Below are 15,655 nucleotides of genomic sequence, written 5' to 3'. Positions count from 1 at the left end.
AGTTAAATTCCATTCATTTGATTCAAAGCAATCTTGTGCAAGATGGTACTGAAGCCTTATATCATGGTAATAAAGGCTACTTAGTGTGGTAAGAATGCCAGTGAGGTCAGAATGCACCAGTGTCTGTAAACACTTAGCCTGTACACTGGATTATCCACACCTGGCACTGCAACCTATGCAGTACTACTTTGCATGAAGCATGCAACGTCTACATGCATCCAAAAGACAAAACAGAAAATGGCTGCTGAAGTGGGAGGAGATGAGAGAAACCTTGATGACTGCCATTCACTTCCTTGCAGCAGTGTCAGTCTGACCCAAAGACTTTGGCTTGCCAAGAGACACTAGGTGAGATGGAGTGGCTATACTTGAAAGTCCAGGTGGTGGTCTTGGTGGGGGGAGGGATGACGTCATGATTCTTGGCTAGGGATAATTTCTCTAAGAAATAAGTATCGGACTCCTCTAGTCTTCTTTTCTTTATTTTCTGGTCTCTATATCCTTTTACTTTTCTTTGTCTTTCATCATTTTCTTTAGGGAGATCACCTTTTAACATTTCTTTAAGGACTGCTTTGTTGCTTTGATCTAATAACATCCTTGCACTGATATTATACCTATAAAACCAGTTTGAATCCTGCAGACCAGTTCACCTAACTGGTTAACAAATGAAAAATTAAACTAAAGATCAACCTTTGAAAAAAATCACATTGCTCAGTTCATCAACACATACCTTAAATTCTATAAATGGATTAATATAGATTCCAAAAAGGAAATGAACAGTCCAGTCAACTAATGTTTGAGCAAATCATATAATACTTTCATTAGGTAGATCAGAAAAAAAGTGATGTCTTACTGAAATTTATTTTCAAATTATATTAATGGGCCTAATTTGCATAACATCAAGATCATCATGCAATGAACGTATCACAACATCCAGTGTTTGTTCAGTAACAAATTTATATTTTCTGCATAAACTACTATAGTAGATTTAAGCACAAAATGTTTGCTTATATTAACTACTATAGTAATTGACAGAGATCCTAGTATGGAACCCCTGTGGCAGACTGCATCCTTGAATACAATATATCACATGACCGACTGTACTGAAGACTTTTGGTAGTTCAATATACACAGCTAAACTATACTCTGATCTATCATTTGCCCTATAGACTTCATAAAGAAGGGCTTTGATGGAAGATAGCAGTTCTTAAAAAAGACACGTTGGAAACTGGCCCATAAATTATTGATTTCTAAATAATACATTATTCAGTTAGACTAAATAATGCTTTAAAATATTTTGACATGGGTTTGAAAGTGCTATTGGCCACCTTTTTTCACTCAAGCACTAACATAACTATTTTCCACATTCACAAGAAGGTATCAATTATGAAAGCTGAATTAAAATGTGTTTGATTGGCCAGCCTCATAAATTCAGATTTAGTTTCGTGAAGCTCAGAATAGTGCTATCCACTGTAATAACAGGTCAAGTCCTGGTATGGGAAATGGCCTTGAATACTTGCTCTTCAGATACAATAGAAAAGCAAAAAGGCTGTGATGACATGGCTTCCAGTTTTAACTCTGCTACCTTTCTATTAAAGTTTGATTTCAATTATTTACTGAACTCTAATATTCCATTAATTTTTCTTAAGGTTTTAGCAATACCTTTTATGCTGTTCATAAATGTTCCCTTGTTTTTATTCAAGTAATTCAAAATATTCCAGGCCTGTGACACATTTCTGTAAACTTTATTTTTCATATCTAAAACTTTTTTTTGCACTGCATAACTGTTTCAATAAATTTATCTGCTTCATGTATGCTTTCACTTTTATTGTGTTCTCCTTGATGTATGATTTAAAATATTTATTTTAACTAGTATGTGTGATAATATATCTAAATCCAGCCAATGAGTTTTTTCCTGTATAAATGTGTCTTTGTACATAATGTTTCCAATCTAGCTATAGTACTTGTTATAAAATTGTTATAATGGAAACATTTTCATGTACAGATTTTATGAAATGCATCATAGCCCAGCCCATGCCTTCTAGTACCTTTCATACAAATTGCTTTGTTAAACACTTGAAATTCTTTCCTATGAAAATTTTGTGAAAATACAGGGCCTGTACACAGGGGTACTTTACATAAAAGGGATACACTGCTACTCATTACATCAAACCCAGTTTTGTAGTTTGAAATTTATATTCTTTGATTAAGCCCTAATCAATAACTGAGCAGTTCCTAGAATTATTGTCAAGCTAATTTTGCAACCCACTGCTGTAATCTCAGTGTTGGAAGTTTCTCCAATAGAGTTACATCAGGTATCAATCAGCTCTGATTAAAATCTCCAGTAGTTATCCACTCTCCTTGTTCACTTGATCATAAACCTTCTTCAAATAACTTAACCCCTAATTTAGTGTACCATGAAGCAAATAAACAGCAGCCAGCACTACAGATTCCCATATCCCATATATTCTCAAAGTAAAAATATTAAATCTGTCAGCATCATGCTAAGCAATCAAAACAACAAAAAATTATATTCAGTTTCAACAATTGTAACTATAACTATCTCCAATTTAAACATGCAGAAAAGAAGTTTCAGACAAAAAACAGTGAAAAAATGCTTAAGTTTTCTTTCTTTATTTACCATTGTTGTGGTTTAAAGATCAGGAAAGCACTGTGATGAGAAAAACAGTACATGGGCTCAGTTTCTTCTAAGAGTACGTGGCAATTTTTAGGTTGAATTCTTTGTTATTGTTTAGGATTCTGAAAGGCTAGCCTGTAGCTCTATTCCCTTTTGCTGGTCTACTTACTATCAAAAGAGATGTTAAGGAACTCTTTCACGAACACCTTTGCATTCACAGTAGGGTTAAACAGAAGAGATACTCTGGATTTATATTTTATAAAACCCTCAATCCCATTAAAGGCATATGAATTTGTTCAGGTCATTTGTGAATGTATTCTGCACTTTCACATATGTATAGCTGTAATGGTATGGAGTCTTTAGCATTTTACTAATGCTTGTTTTCAGTCTGAGGCTCTAAATATTTCATGTGCTCTCTGGTATCAGTATCAGATAACAGCTATTATTATTCCCATTTTAATACGAAATGCTCCATTGTTCTTAACACAGAAATAACCTATTACTAAACAAAACTCTGTTTAGCAGAGTGGTGAAGATATAGTACCCAAGTGTCTTTGCATATAGAAGATTAAAGTCAGTTTTTCTTTGACCTTTGCTTTAGTGGGACAATTGCCCTTCCTGAGGTTTAGATATTTCTGATTTGGGATTACAGTAGTCAGTGTTTCTTTAAAATGGAATGCACTTCCACTAGATATAGTACATGGGCATTTTTGAGTAAACGTACATCATTGGTGATTCAATAGACATCTAACTAGTCTGGGCTCATCTTCTCTGCCAACAGAATCAACCAAGTAAAATAAAAGTCTGCAATTAGGATGTCACGTTCTAACAAAAGCTATATGTAAAAGCAATCAACCTGCCAGACATGAACTAAGAATTGCTACATTCAGTGTAAGTTCACTGAGAGGATGTAGCTTGTAAGTGGATAACATGATGGTAAGGAGGAGGCTACACATCCTATGTATCCAGGAGACAAGATGGAGGGGCAGTGCAGCAAATCTATTTGGCTTGGGATCTGGGGTCTACCACTCAGGAGGAAGACAGGTTAGAAATGGTGTGGGAATTTTGGTGAGTGAGAGGCTTCAGAAGGCAGTGAGAGATGTTATCAGCATTAGTGACAGATGCATGGCAATCAGACTCCAGCCTAATGATAGGGCAATATTCATAATCTCAGCCTATGCCCCACAGCAGGGTTGTGATCCTGCATTTCCTTAGTCTCTACTAGATAAAGCAGGGCAACATGAATTGGTGTTAATAATGGGTGAATTGAATGCACATATTGAAACATTGGTAGAATTACTGCAAGCTATGTATAGGACCTAATGACTCAAATATGAACGGTGTCCAGTATCATAGAGGGGTTTCCAATGGGATTGGGAGTGGGTGTGCACCAGGGTTCAGCTCTGAGCCCACTGCAGTTCATACTGGTGATAGACTACATTAGCAAACAGTTCAGAGAGGACAGATTAACAAAATTTCTGTATGCAGATGATGTAGCATTACAGGCAGACTCTGAGCAAGAACTTCAGCAAAGGATATGGGCACAGAATGCAAAACTGAAGGCACATGGAATAACACTGAGTACAGATAAGACCATTGTAATCCTAACAAATGGGGGAAAACAAAAGAAGCTGAGAAATGAGATAGAATGGAAAATAATGGTACAGGTTAATGACTTCAAGTATCTGGGAGGGGTGGTTGAGGATAGGTTAATGGCTTCAAGTATCTGGGAGGAGCAGTTGAGGAGAAGGGAAGTCTGAATGAGGATATCAAAGCTAGAAACAGAAGGGCTGCAGCCAACTGGCACAGAGTGTCAGATGTAGTATATTTGAGAAGAATGCCAAAGAAGCTGAAAAGTAAGGTGTACAAAACAGTGATGCAACCAGTACTACTGTATGGTACAGACATTTGGGATGTAAAAGCAGAGCAGTTGAAGAAGCTAGAAGTGAAGTAGATAAAGTGTCTGATATGGATGGCAGGATGTACACTGTGATACAGATGAAGAAATGAGGATATAAGAACAGAAGCCAAACTAGCTCCAACTGTAGAAAAGATCAAAAAGAACTGACTGTGGTGGTTTGGGCACACATGCAGAAAAGCAAAAGACAATCTGATGAAGATGATTTGGGACAGACAGAAGAAGGTAAGAGGAAACCAGGGTATCCAGCAAAGAGGTGGATTGATTGTGTGGGAGAAGGCCTGCAACAGTCAGGCATAAGTGTCAAAGAAGGCAGGAAAGTGGGATTGAAAAGAGAGAGAGAGTGAGAGAGAGAGAGAGAGAGATGGCAACAGTTGATACAACCCCTGATCCCTTGTGGAAAATGGGGAAAAGGGAGTTCAGGGGTGCATGATGATGATGATGATGATGACACTGCCAGCCTAACAGCAGTGGCAAGGTAAGTCACAGAGAATCCTGTGGCAAAGACTCATTGATCTCCTATAGGACCTGTAAAGCAAACCTTATCCAGTTTGAGGAAGTTGCTTTGAAAGGTACAGTGGCTGAAGGGCAGGACACAGAGGGCTATGGAGGCATGAATCATATTAGGAATAAAGCAGGTGACTACAGAAGTACTGCAGCTGTCAGTCCTGGGCTCTTCAGTGTTTGTTTTAGACATATCTGATAAGAGTAGAGAACAGATTCAGTTTCTTTGCTTATTAGACAAAGGTAAATGCAGCAGCAGAAGATGACTAGAAGAATCTAAGGAATGATTTGGAAAGGCTTGCCAAGAAGGAAGAAAGGTAGAAGTTTTAGTTTACAGCAGAAAATACAAAATACTTCATTTGAGTCACAAGGGAAACTGATGGCAACAGTGTAGGAAAATTATCTAGAGGTGCTGATAACCAGAATGGACCAGCTGGAGCAGGGTGAAAGAAAAACAGCAGCAGAAGAAAGAATTGTGGAGTGCATCTTTGGGGGTAGACAAAGATAATGCTCCCACTCTACTGGTTTCTAATCAGGCCACACTTTGAGGAGTCTCCATTGTCCTCAAGACTGTACAATGAGAGAGACATAAGGTTGCTATCCAGAGTCCAGAAGAGACCCAAACAGAATGGTATGAGGGGTGAAGAAGAATGATTTGATTCACAGAGATGATTTTTTTATTTTATTTGTCCTTTGTTGACCAGGTTAAGTGGTATTTATGCTACTAGGGAAATTTGGCCAGGGCCTCCAGGAACTTCCTTTACTCATTGTTACAAGTGGGACCCATTTTGGAGGACCACTTCCTGTTTCCATTCCAGGTGCAGATGTGGCCTGGAGAATCAGGAAGGCAGTTGGAGACAGAAGGAGTTGATGGTGTGGTAAAATAAATGAAGGCGAAAACAAATTTTGAGACCAGATAATATGTGCAGGATTCTGAGGAAATGTTTCAAACAAATCTGTTTGATGGAGATAAGTCAGCAAACGATGGATGTATAATTACAACCCTCCAGTCAGGAGGGTTTCAGTATGATTTACATAAAGAAATGGTGATGCAGAGTGAGCCAGATAATGAAGGAGATGTTTCCTGGGGATGGGGAACATTTTGGAGAAAATACAAAAGGAGGATGCAGAGACAATCCTGAAGAATGAAAGTGAGATGGAAAAGAAAACATACAAAGTAAAATAAGGAAAAAGTGGAGTAGCAGGAAAGGCAACAGAAGAAAATGAAAAACAGAAGTACATGCTAAGGATTCAAAGTAAGGAAGACAAAGAAACAGACAGGTATGAAGTGTGCGACAACTTAATAGCTCCTTTGGGTGTAAAAGCCCATGAGGTAAGAACATTTATTCTTATTAACAAAGACATTTTGTGACATTATATTTGAGACATTTTTTTTCAACAAAAGATTTTCTTGGAGAATATGAATAAAAGGCTGTAATCCATGGGATCTTTATGTGATAAAAGCATTCAACAAGGAAACAAAAAAGAAAAGTCATGTACAATTTCTAACAGAGGTAGAAAGAGAGACTTTGAAAGGACATTTGAAAACTTTATTTAAAGAAGTACTGGACATTAACAGTTTATGACAAAAAGGGTTTATGGACTGGTGGCTGGGACTGTAATATTGTGTTAAAAATAGAAAGAAAAAAATATATACAGATACCAAGCATGATAAATATGGAGAGGAGTAGGAGTGTCATAACTGGGGACAACCCAAAACATTTTGTGTGTTTGTGTGTGTAAAAGAAAGACATTTAATAAGCAACTGTAACAAAAGGAAATGTTATATTTGTGGGGAAATGGGACACAATGCAAAAAATCAAATCAAAGTCAAAGTAAACTTTATTGTCATACAGATCAACACAGAGGAAAAAGTGTGTATCACTGCATGAAATTTCAATATTCAGGCTTGTACCATATGAATGACAGTTTACAGAAGGAAGATAGATTAAATTAATAAAAAATGTAAATTAAATTAAATTAAAAAAATATAAAAAACCAGTAAATAAAGTAAAACAAATTTGAAAGCTAGATTTACATCAGAAATACAACAGCAGGAATAGGCTCACTTGAAATATAAGGATATGCAAAAAAAAAACAGTACTATAATAAATGAGAGGCACACATGTAAACTTACCCACTACCAATATATACCATAAACGTACAGTTCACAGTTTTCCTAGTGCATAGAGAGAGAGAGAGATATGAAGTATGCATGTAAACTGAAATGTTATAAATGTAACAAAATTGGACATTTATTGATGGATTGCAAAAAAATAAAATAACACTAAGGAAAAAAAACAGAAAGAGAAAAAAATGAGCAAAGAGAAATTTTACAAGTAGTAGAAATCGAAGAAAAAATAAATGAAAAAAAAAGAGGACATAGAAGAAGGTTCTGAAATAAGTGATGAAGACATAATGTGGGGAGGTAGTAAAAGAAAATTCTATTGGTAAAAGGGTAAAGACAGAAAAAGAAAATTTAAAGGGATAAGTATAAAAGAAAAAGAAGGGAAAGGGATGTGAAAGAATTTATACACACACACACACACACACACACACACACACACACACACACACACACACACACACACACACACACACATATGTACACAGCTTATGACTGGGGGATGATATAATGATTAAAATGTTTGACAAACAGAGACAAGGTACATGTTTGATTCTCACATGTGGGAAGAAAACTGGCTAGGCTTATTAATAAGAAATCTAGCCTAGTACTTAGCTATGAAATTAGAAACCATGAATCTAAGGAAAAGGGGAAAATTAAAATTTTAGAGTGCTTTCTGTAAATATGAATAGTATTATGAATATAGTAAGAAGAATAAGAATTTTGGAGTGATGTAATATATGTGATGTAGATGTAATTATATTAGAAGACACAAGAGCTTTAGCAAATGAAGAAAGATTACAATCAGAGAAACTATGGGAAGGAAAGATAATCTGGAATTTGGGAAACGAGAGATTTTCTGGAATAGCTATATTCTGTAGAAATACAATAAAGATAATGTAACTTTAGCAAAAATGGGAAGATTAACCATTGTAGGTTTAAAATGGAAAGAATAACTATACAGAATTATAACATTATATGCTTATACTAACTGTAAAGAAAGAGAAAGCTTATTTAATCAGATTTTAGGCTATGTAGTGATAAGTATAAATATAATAGCAGGATATTTTAATTGTGGTTTAAAAGGCAAATGTAAAAAGAATGGAAATGATATAAGAAAATGTTAGAAGTTGTAAGACTTGGTGAGTTAAACCTCTGGGACAAAAATTCATAGACTTACAAAAGGGGTATGTATAGAACTGAAATAGATTATTTTATAGTAATAGAAAGTTTAATGACAGGAGAAAGGTAGGTAGTTGAAACAGGATTTTTTGATCATCTTGTTATATAGCTAGAGATAAAGGAAAACAAGGAATATATAAAAACAGGCAAAAGAATAAAAGGGATAAATGAGAACGCACATAATGAAGAAAGAAAGAGATTAGTAATACAGTTGTGGAAAGATCATCCGCACCACACCACCATCCCCAACCAAGAAAACCACAGTGAAAAACTTTTCCATAGCAAACTTCACCTTACTTAAGACAGAGGTGGTAAGTTTCACAGCCCCCACCCTAAAGGATAACAGTGTCCAAGATGCAGGAACCTTTACAAATGCACTCTATGAGCACCTACAAGGATGCATGGATCGTGCCATCCCTAGCAAAACCAAGACTCACTCCTCTAAGAGAAGGAAACCAGTCTGGTGGACCCCTGCCATAAACAGGCTATACAATAGAAGGAGGAAACTAGTTCAGAAAAAAAAGCAAATCCCAAGAAGGAGACATATCCCTGATCAGTATCAGTAAGAAACTAAGGTCCCTCATAAAATCATCCAAGGCTAACTTCGAAAGAATAATAGCCAATGATTCAAAAGATAACCACAAAGCCTTCTTTAGATATGTCAAGAATCTAAGTGGCAACTCACAGATATGCTCTGAGCTAATGCAAAGTAGCACAAAATATACTGAACCTACTGACATTGCCAACATCCTGGCAGATAGATTCAGTGCAAACTTCACCCCCAAAAGGGCCCATAACAATACCGGAAAAGTGTAGTGTCCCAGAAATCACAGACGCACAGGTGAAAACAGCCCTTTCAAAAGTCAAAATCACAGCGTCAGTGGGGCCAGATGGTATCCCAGGCTGTGTCTTGCATGAAATACAGAACAAACTAACCCCCCACCTAAACACACTGTTCAACCTCAGACTCTCCACAGGCTATGTGCCCATAGAATGGCACACAGCAATGGTTATTCCGCTCCACAAAGGAGGGGCCACAACTGACCCTGGTAACTATCGCCCCATAAGCCTGACTAGCCTGGTCTGCAAGGCTATGGCGCGCATCATCATGGAACTCATTAACAAAGACATTGGGAACCTCCAAACACTTGACCCGACCCAGTTTGGCTTTGTTAAGGGCAGATCATGCCTACTAAACCTGGTTGACTTCTTTGAGACAGTCACCAAGGCCATAGATGAGGGGAAGGTGGCTCACACAGCCTACCTTGACCTCGCCAACGCTTTTGACACCATTCCCCACTCAGGAATTATAGAAAAGCTCATCAGCCTGAACATAAATCCCTATGTCACGAGATGGGTTGCCAACTGGCTTACAGACAGAACTCACACGGTAAGAATAGTGGGCTCCAGGTCCAACTCTAAACCAGCCACAAGTGGTGTCCCACAAGGCTCAGTCCTGGGACCCCTACTGCTCAGCATATACTTCTCAGAAGTACAGGCAAATGCAGGAGGACTATGGCTAACCAAGTTCACCGATGACTGCAAACTGGGAGCCATAACTGACTCTATGGCTGACATGGACATTCTCCAAAAGGGCCTTACTGAGATGGACACCTGGTGTCAAAGTCATGGTCTCAAGCTAAATGCCAAAAAATGCATATTCATCCCATTTTGGAAAAACAAAACACCCATGAATTACCACATAGGTGGCAGCCCCCTTAATACAGAAGAGGTAATAAGAGATCTGGGGACCCAGGTAGACAGTAATCTCTCCTTTGACAATCATATTGCCAAAGTAGTTAGAAAATCCTTCTATGTAGCCCATCTAATTACTAAAGGGTTCACATCTAGAAATAAAGAGGTTATACTGCCCCTCTACTCGTCACTCATCAGACCCATCATAGAGTACAATGCCCCATTTGGGATGTACCTCACAAGACACTTACAACAGCTGGAAAGACCACAAAAGTACCTCACCAATAGGATTACTGGCCTCAAACATATGTCCTATGCAGCCCGACTTGGAAAAACTCTGGCTGTACTCAGTGGCATATCGGTTACTCAGAGGTGATCTCTGCCTGACTTACAAAGCCATGTCCAACTCAGAATTGATGGACATACTCCACCTAAAGAAATCCAAGTCACTGCGAGCCACTCGCTCTAGTGAGCTAAACCTCGCCACAACAATAAATAGAGCATGCTGGAGGGATAGATTCCTGTTACAGAGACTCCCCATGCTTTGGAACAAAATTCCTAACTACATTAGGCACAGCCCCTCACTAACACTCTTCAAGAGAAACCTTGACGAGTGGATGTGTAACAGAAAATACACCCCTGGGATCACTTCATTGGCTCTTCTTGACAGAGGCTCAGTTAATTAATTAATGGGGCGGCAAAAGCTGACACACTCTGGCTAGGCTTATAAATGCCCTCGGGCAGATAGCCTAGTACCTACCTATGAACCTATGTTATTATGAAGATCATTTTATTTAAAAAAGTGGTCTATTGGTAGATGATATTTAAGGAAAAATATAAAAAAATGTTGTTTACAGTGGCAATAAGATATGAGAAAATTATGGAAAGAAAAATATAAAAGAACATATAATGATGTGTTGAAAGATTTAGAACATAATGATAGAAAGTACTTTGACAAAGAAAAAGAATTATATGAAAAAAACAAGAAAAAAATATAAGAATTGTTATATAAGCAAATACATTCTTTAAAAGGAAGAAGAAAAGTAGTATCAGTTTACCTAAGAAGATTAGTAAAGGAACATGGTAGTGTAATGGGAGAAATAAAAAATGCAAAAAAAGAAATACAAAGAACTCAGGAAAAGATTATGAATAGTGTAGTATAAGATTTTCAAGAAATGTTTAAAGAAAAAAGAAGGTAGTGAAAAAATGGAAAGTAAAAAAGTTAAAAGAAAAAGAGAATATAGAGATGGAAATTAAGATTTCTTTAAATGAGCAAGATAAAGTATTATGACAAGTAAATATACATCCAGCTGCAGGTCCAGATGGAATAGTGTATGAAATGTATACAAAATAAGGGATTGGCAAATAAATTATTTTTTAAAGATTTTGAATGAATGATTAAATGAAGGTTTTAAGTATAAAGAATTATGTACTGGAATACTTAAATTCATATCAAGGAAGGAAGACAGAAGACAATTAAAAAAACGGAGACCGATAGTATTGAATAATGATGATTAAGATCTTTATGAAAACAATAAAAAAACATTGAAACTAAAATGGAAAATATTATGGAAAATAGTATATATGAAGGGTTGTCAGGAATTATTAATGATAGAAAAATTGTGGATGATATTAAGAATAGAAAAGCAGCAAAAATCATGACAGGAGACCTTAATAAAGTATTTGAAACAATTGGTATAGGTAATAATGAAAGAATATAAGTGAGAAAGTTAGGAAATTATGTATGTCAGCATGTAGTAATAATAAAGTAAAAGTACTTGTAAATGGCTGGTTAAGCCAAGAGATAGATATGAAGAGTGGTGTAAGACAGGGGTGTCCAGTGAGTTGTATACTCTTTGTATTAGTTATGAATATGATAGCATGTGAAATAAATTACAAAATGATGGGGTGGGGTATATAACACATGAAGCATTAAGAATTCCAGTTCTGTTAACACATGCAGATGACATTATAATAATTGCAAAAAAACAAAATGTGGATAAAGGAAGTAATAACTTGCATAAATGAGTGTCTAGAGATGACAGGGATGGATTTAAATAAAGAGGAAAGTAAAGGTTTGGGTGATGTAGTAAAGACTGGGGGGTATATATTCTGCAATGAATTAAATTTTTGTGTTAGGTGTAAAATTTTGGAATAAATGTAGATAGAAGTAAGCAGAATTCAATCGTAAAAAAATAATAGAAGAAATAAAACAGACCTGCCTTTTCTGGAGATTATACAAATTATCATTTAGAAAAAAAGACTTATTTGATAAATTCAGTACTGATGGGGAAATAGCATATTTAGCAAGTGTATTTATGTTGCCAACAGTATTTGAAAAAGTATTATTGCAAATATTTTTTCATTTAAATGGGAGTTCTAGATTAAACCCAGTAAAAAGAGGAGTTTTGTATGTAAATAAAGATAAGGAAATCATTATTTGTTGCGCAACTTATAAACAAAGGTACGGCATCTAAGTCCAAGGAAGTCATTGTTCCACTGCATTCAGCATTCATCAGACCTATCATTAAGTACAATGCCCCCTTTGGTATGTACCTAACCAGGTATATCCAACAACTGGAACATCCACAGAGGTTCCTCACTAAAAGAATACAGGGCATAAGTAATATGTCCTATTTAGACCGCCTCAAGGCCCTATCCAAGTATTCTGTCTCCTACAGGCTTTTGAGGGGAGATATATGCCTGGCATAAAGGGCATTGTCAGACCCCACTCTGATGGACTTCCTGCATATCCACAAAACAAACAGTACCAGAATTAACCATTCTAAAGACTTAAACCTTGCCTGTGATATAAATAGGGCCTGCTGGAGAGATATGTATGTATCCCAAAGACTACCCCCCATGGAACAGGCTCCCCCATCAATGTGAAGCAGAGTTCCTCCCTAATCCAATTCAAGTGCAACTTGGACAATTGAATGGGAAACCGTAAATTCATCCCTGGTTTGGCACCTATGTCTCTGATGCAAACAGGTAACCTATAAATGGTTCACCTTCCAGGCCCATGGTTACACTTATCAAGGGTATCAGAACTTGTTAGAGATTTGGGATGCATGGCTAGTCTTAAAAAGGCCCTTATGGTCACCTATGAACCTATGAAGAAGGATGTTTAGGGTTATTCAGTGGTATATGCTGTTTTATTAAATGTGTACAAAGTGTTAAAATGAATAAATGAAAAAGATGAAAGATTAGTAGTAAATTGGTATAAATATAAGTATGATGGATTTTGGGGTATGGTGAAAAATAGTGAAAGAGAAAAAGAGTGTATAACTGAAAAAATAAAATGCTGCCAAGAAATTTTTTTTTTTGTGGAAAATAAAAATTGAAGATATAGAAAAAAGAAAAGTATGGTACAAAGTGTAATGATAAAATATTACTATGTAAAACAATGGGAAAATCTAACAGATGAAAAAAAATAGAGCTATAATATAAGAAGCAAATGGTGTAACCAGAAAGTAGAAAGCAAGATTTTTTTGTGGAGATCGGTAAAAGATAAATTGCCAATAAAAGGAAATATCCCATATCAGAAGAAATGTGACAGAATATGTTTACATTGTCAAGAAGAAGAAACTATGGAACATTTGTTTTTGAAATGTAAAAGAGTAAAAAAGTTATGTGGAAAACTATGTAAAGAAGAGTTTTTTGCAGATATAAAAGAAGTAGATACAATAAACATAGATATGATTTAATATGGATGTTACAGAAACAGAAATAAAGAATATGTTATAAGAATAGCTAAAAAGTTATTTTATGATATATGAGCTATAGGAATTGAAAGAATAAATTAAATTATGCTAAATGGTAAAATGGATTTTAGCAACAACATTAAGTAAAATCAAATGGTGGTTACAGAAAAAGGAGTGGGGATTTAATAGGGATAAAAAATTAGTATGATTGTGTAAACAGATTTGTATATCTATATTTGTACATTTGTAAATATTTTGTAAATAAGACTTATTTTCATATATATCCTACTCTTTTCTACAGGTGTCTTGGGATCTTTCACAGCCAAATGAAGTACCACCAATTCAAGCAGATGGGACCTCTGTATAACGTCTTAACTGAAGGTCAGTAAGCTCAGGAGTGGAGCACTCCCACTTATGCTGCACTACGGTATTATTAATCAATCTACCTGGTGTAGGAATAGAACCTACAGCCGTGTGCTACCTGCTGCACCACTGACACTAACAAACTAGAGAGAAGTGAGACAAAGGACATAATTGAAAAACAACATGACAGGGAAATGTGAATTTGGTCATCCTGAGCAGATAGGACACAGTGAAGCAGGAGAGAAGGGATTAGCTTATTTTTTGCTCTGAAAAAGTATTCTTATACAGAGAGGAGAGCTATACTGGGCACTGGAGAAGGAACACATAGAGACATTTAATATGGTATGAAATGTGACAAAAAGGTGTGTGGGGGGGAGACGTGTGGGGAATTGGGATGTCAAATGCACTTAAACTCCTGATTAGGTAGGCTATCTCCTTCTACCATTAAGCAAATTTCATGTAATACACAGTTGTTTCTGAGCTAATGTTTACTTAATCTTTAAATGTGCCGTTACATTTTTATTACACACAAAGATGTATGTTGTCACATATTGTACCCGTTCTCTTTTTTTGTGTTCTTTTTTTTTTTTAAACAAAGGTGGCAATTTAAAAAAAGTTATATCTTACCATAACGTTTCATCTGTGTTGTCGATCTTCACTTATCCTTAACTGTGGGTTTGGTTTCATATCTCAGAACCTACTCAGCCATTATTCCAGCTCGTGCCTTCCAACAACTCTCGTACTTAACCTTACCCATAATGCTCCTCTAAGGATTACCACAGATCGAGTTTGCTATAGATAGTAACAGACAGGAATAACAGATCAGAAACCATATCTGTAATCATAAAAAGAAAAAACAATCTATTTGGAAAAATCCATTCCACCAAGAAGCCCAAAAGGGAGGGGGAAGGAGGGTGGGAATGTCAAGGATAAGTGAACCTTGACACCACAGATGGAACGTTATGGTATGACATAACTTCTTTATCTGATGTTGTCGATCTTCATTTAATCCTTGACTGTGGGACAGAGTCCCCAGCTACCTATATCTTGGGAGGTCTCATGGAAGTATATTCCTTAATACCACTGAACCAAATGATGCTCATCCTCTAGAGACCAGATCCAGCTTGTAATGAGTAACAAAGGTATGTGGGGATGCCCAAGTAGCCACTGCACATATGTCATCATTAGAAGCTCTGAAATGAAAGACTGCAGAAGTGGCAATTACCCTAGTTTAATGTGCTTTTAAGGGTCCTGGTAGTAGTCACAATTTGTTTTTGTTATAAATGAAGGTTATACAGTCCTTGAGCCATTTAGCCAGAGTAACCTTAGAAACTGGTTTGTCCAGAGTAGCAGAAGAGAAGGAAACAAACAACTGATCAGATTTTCTGATTTATTTTGTTCTGTGAAGGTAAAAATGTAATTGTCTATGAACATTCAGCAAGTGTAGGCAATATTCACCCTTGTTTGAACATTTTGGGAAAAATAATGGAAGCTGTATAGTCTGGTTGATATTAGACTCAGAAACTATTTTT

This window comes from Protopterus annectens, chromosome 7.part0 (genome assembly GCF_019279795.1).
Source record: "Protopterus annectens isolate FY-2018-M chromosome 7.part0, PAN1.0, whole genome shotgun sequence".
In the NCBI taxonomy this organism is placed as follows: Eukaryota; Metazoa; Chordata; order Ceratodontiformes; family Protopteridae; genus Protopterus; species Protopterus annectens.
The sequence above is the reverse complement of the archived record's forward strand: the minus strand, read 5'-3'. Positions refer to the sequence as shown.